This window comes from Bactrocera dorsalis, chromosome 3 (genome assembly GCF_023373825.1).
Source record: "Bactrocera dorsalis isolate Fly_Bdor chromosome 3, ASM2337382v1, whole genome shotgun sequence".
NCBI lineage: Eukaryota > Metazoa > Arthropoda > Insecta > Diptera > Tephritidae > Bactrocera > Bactrocera dorsalis.
In genome coordinates this window covers 79,466,892-79,471,736 of record NC_064305.1, presented here as the reverse complement: position 1 = coordinate 79,471,736, position 4,845 = coordinate 79,466,892, and positions in this window count along the sequence as shown.

Below are 4,845 nucleotides of genomic sequence, written 5' to 3'. Positions count from 1 at the left end.
GGAATACATAGAAGAAAGTAACATGAAAATAAGAGAAATCTGAGATATCTGCGGGGTTGTAAAATCAAAAAGAAGTTTAAAGAAAGCAATATATTTAATGAAAAATACAACAAATTATTTTCTGAGCAGGTACCAATTGCCCATTTAGAGCCTCTACAATAACTGAGAATCTGGCTCGAAAACGTCGGATCTTCTTGAAACTTTTCAAGAGCCTATAAAGCGAAGCGATGTCGCTTGGGAAGGTCGAGCGGTTTCAGTTCTTGCACAAGCCGTTTTTTTACGCTTTCAATTTCATTCGAGATCCTACGAACGGCACCGAATCGACTCTCCACGGTCTTCGTGTACACTCTCAGCTCCGGCTGCTATATTTTCTTCATTGCGTAGTGGACGTGGTCAATTCGGTCGAATATTATCCAATAATGAGTGCATGGTCTCAAGATGGGTGATAGTATTTCATTGACGTAATATCCATCTAAAGCAATACATTGTTGCAGAAGCTCTCAAACATTTTGATATCAGTTTGATTGTGTGCAGCTTTAAGACCTTTGTTTCCATTTTTTGCTCATTTGCTTGTTATTTTTTTCAGGGAACCACTTTAATATTACTAAAAGCATTCTCATTTGAATCTTTATCATTTCAATATTTTTCGACAATTTTTAGATTCTATCTCAAAGGAACTAAGCCAGCTATGTGAGCAGGAATGAATCAAAGTAGTTTCTCATAACCTGTTCTTATATGAACCGTATTCCAGTGTGCGGCGTTCTGCATAGACTGATGAAACATTGGCCGAGTATTGTTGTGATGGATTTCTCCGAGGGTTTTTCGACAAACTCTCGCTTCAATTTGAGGAGTTGTTGTTACTTGTTCCCCTTTAATGGTTTCATTCGAGTTAGGAGCTTATAATATGGCACGCTGACACGTGACTACCAAAAATTCTGTAAGTTCTTCTTGACAACAATTTTTGGCGCAGTTTGGCTGACAGTAATGCTTCCAGTTCCTTATCTTCCAAGGATGTCTAAAACGTCGTTCATCTTTCAAGCCAAAATCACTAATTTTAAAACGTGCACACTATTTTCGCCACTTCCTAGAGCAAGTTTACCATAAACTTACACAAAAATACGATGACTTTCAGCTAAGAACAAAATCCACAAATTATTTTTGAATTAACATTACATTCATGAATGAAGAGAGCTCTGAATGTCTCAACATTGACATCAAAATTAATCTTTTGGTAGTTACTATTCATAAATCCAATAAAGACTCCCAACACCTACATCATTTAGAAACACTCTTATATTGAAGTAAATGGCATTAGTTGTAATAAAGCAGTTGAAACTAGAATTCACCATTATCTTTAAAATTTTCATGTGGATAGTAAAATATATAGCTATTTCGCCGTGAATATCAATGTGTTGCTTTATAATTGACAAATTGTCGAGTAAATTCCTCCCCTTTCTAATGGTGACTCCAAACCCAAATATCCTCCACATACTAAAAAAAGCTTACATACCCCCCACTTTACAACCGTCTAGTCGTTCATATCCCTCACCACGGTTTTGTTTTGTTGCAAATTCAAAAATAAAACGGAAATCACCGGAGCACCAAAATCACTGCCTCTTGACCTTAATGTCTGCGAATGTCACGTGGGCGCAGCAATCAAATCGAATCGGCATGTCAAATAAGAAGAAGAAAAAGTAACCGTTTTGTTGTCTCAATATAAATTTGCGGCCATTTATGAGAGAAGGTGTTGCACAACAATCACTACTAACACAGACACGCAGCCAAGACCAGCACCCAAACGAGGCAACCGCAACAAATGTGGGAAAAAAAGAAGATGCGCCGCAAAACAAAAAAGAAAACCAAATAAGAGCCTTTAAGCAGCAGGAAGACGACGATAAGTGAAGTGTCGCACTGGCAGTTGCAATGTTGCCGTTGGCTCTGGACATCGTTTATTGGTTATGCCAACAACACGCGATGCGGACATGCAACATCGCCAACGTAATGCTTGCCGTGAAAGATCGGAGGGCAACAAGTCGACAGAAATTATTATTTTTTATTAAGCCATCCGCAGTGGAGAAATAATTCGAAATTGAATGTATGCTGGTGGTTTTCTATTTTTTAGAAATTTTGCTGATAATTTTTGCAATTTAATGACAAATTTTTTGTTAATGAAGATAGTGAGGTGAGGCTTAGAAATTTGAAAATTGGAGGACTTGTCCAAAACATAGAAGATTTTTAGGAGGTATTCAAAAATGTCTCCGTATTTATAGAGTCGTGGTAGACAAATAAAAATATTAATGACATTTTTATCAATTTTCATAAAACTCGGATTTCAAGACTAGAGTGAAGACTTGGTCCGAGATATTGTTTACTTAAAGCGTTATAAAAATATATAATATATCGCTCCTTCACTAGAACTTATTTAAAAAATTATTGCCTACATTTGAGCATATGAATCACATGGTATCCAAGTCACACACCAATTATCTCTTAAAAGTTTGGACTTACTTAGTCTAGTCTAGGGTAATCGAAAAAATCTTTTCGTATTTCTTAACAAACTTCAATTTATTTTTATTTTTTATATATATAATCAACTTTAATGAATCAAATTTGTACCATTTTGATCTACCACTCTCTGCCATTTTTCCATTAGAGACATTACGAAAAAACTGCTTCAAGTAATTTTCACAGTCTTCTTTTGAAGCCAATTTGACTCCAATAAGGGAGTTCTGCATTGATCTAAATGAACGGTAGTCCGATGGTGCAGGGTGAGTGCTATGTATATGGTGGATGCCAAGCTCTCCCAGTTTTTGCTGATTCATCAAAAATGTGTTTGGTCTAGCGTTGTCCTGATGGAAGGCGAAGATCTTTCTGTTGATCAGTTCTGGCCATTTTTTCGATTACTTGTTTCAATCTCATCAGTTGTTGACAATAAAATGTAGAATCAATCGTTTGATCAGGCTGGAGCAGCTACTTAATAGAGGATGATTCCTTTCCAATCCCACCAAACACTCAGCATAACCTTTTGAGGCGTCAATCCTGGCTTTGCGACCATTTGTAATGTCTTGTAATAAGCGCTGAAAATCATAACCAGTAAGACCTTATCGGATTAAAATAGTTTTCTTTTTTTAAATAAAATACTCTCACAAAACTATAAAAATCATGAATATGCAAATTTTTGATGCAATTTACAGATATATATTCAAACCGGTGTCATTGGTGACGCTGTGCATCTGCCATTCATTTTGACCAATTTCCTAGAGATCAACAAGAAGATATTGTTTTTATTATTTACTTTTATTTTTCGACAACTTTTTTGTTTACTACTTTTTCGCGGATGTAATTGCAGTTTCGTTTTTAGTCGTTGCCTTTATTCGCTTTATTATTTTCTTTATTTTCTCCTGCCAGTGTTGCATGTGACGACGACTATGCTATAATAGCAGTTGAAGTGCTTTTGATTTCCGAATTTTTCTTGATTTTGTTTGACATATTTTTATTTTTACTTACGTTATTTGTGTTTTCATATTTTGTATCGTTTTTAATTTTCTGCATACCTTAAATATTTTCGTAAATAACTCTTGTTTCGCCATTTCTTTCGTTAACTACTTTGGCTTCTTCATTATGTTCATTCATTAATTTTAGCCACGTGCTTTTGCAATCAGTTTGGCTTTGCGAAGCCATGTGCTCAGCAGCGTGCTTGAAGGACGCACAATGCCGCTTATTGCCACACTGAAATACAGGGGCTTGAATGCAATTGTTCCTGGTAGGAAAAATGTCTTGGTAAAGGCTTTTAATAAGTTGAGTAAAATTTATAGCTTTGGAATGCAAAAATAACTGTAGAACTTGTCACAAACAGCAGTAAAAATTACTGCTTATCGATATTCTTCGATTTTCATATATCGACCAATTTTTTATTAATATTTTTCGACTATTAAGTATGGAGTTCGTATCTTGTACTCTCGATATATGTTACAAAAGTCATATCAAATAAGTTACGGTATCTATGCTTTCAGATTTCTTTGCTAATTTTAATTGATAAATATTTATCGATTATCGATAAGTAATCGATTATAAAATATATCGATAAATTTACTTTCAGCTTTACTTTTAGCATTCAATTTTTGAATCATATTTAAACAATTTTCTTCTAACAATTGACATCTTACCATATTCGTATGGATTCGATATAATATTTATCAAAGAATTTTAACAAATAGAAAATAATCGATATACACATCAGTGTATTATTGTTACAGGATGGTAAATTATTAAACTAACGGTGATACATAAATTATTCAAAACATATTATTATATATTGATTTCAAAATATAATCGATAACAACCACTATAATCGATAAAAATCGATATTTAAAATGGCAGAATTTAAATACACTACACAAAAAAAGTATAATTAACACAAAGTTTATCGATAATAATCGATATTTATTTATATTACAAGCAGATCGATAATATAATTTATGTAAGAATTTTGAAAATATAAAATAATCGATATATACAACAATGTATTATTGTTAGAGGACCCTGAATTATAAAACTAATGATGGAAAATTTGTTATTCAAAACATGTTATTATATATGAATTTAAAAATAGCATCGATAACAATTACTATAGTCAATAAAAATCGATATATAAAATGGCAGAAATAAAGTAAATAACACATGAAAACAAATACAATCAGTCCAATGTTTATGGAATATCTATGAATTTCAAAATATTATCGATAATAATCACTATAATCGATAAAAATCGTTATGTAAAATGGTTGAAATAAAATGCTTGATGCATAAAACAAATATAATTTAATTTATCGATAATAATCGATA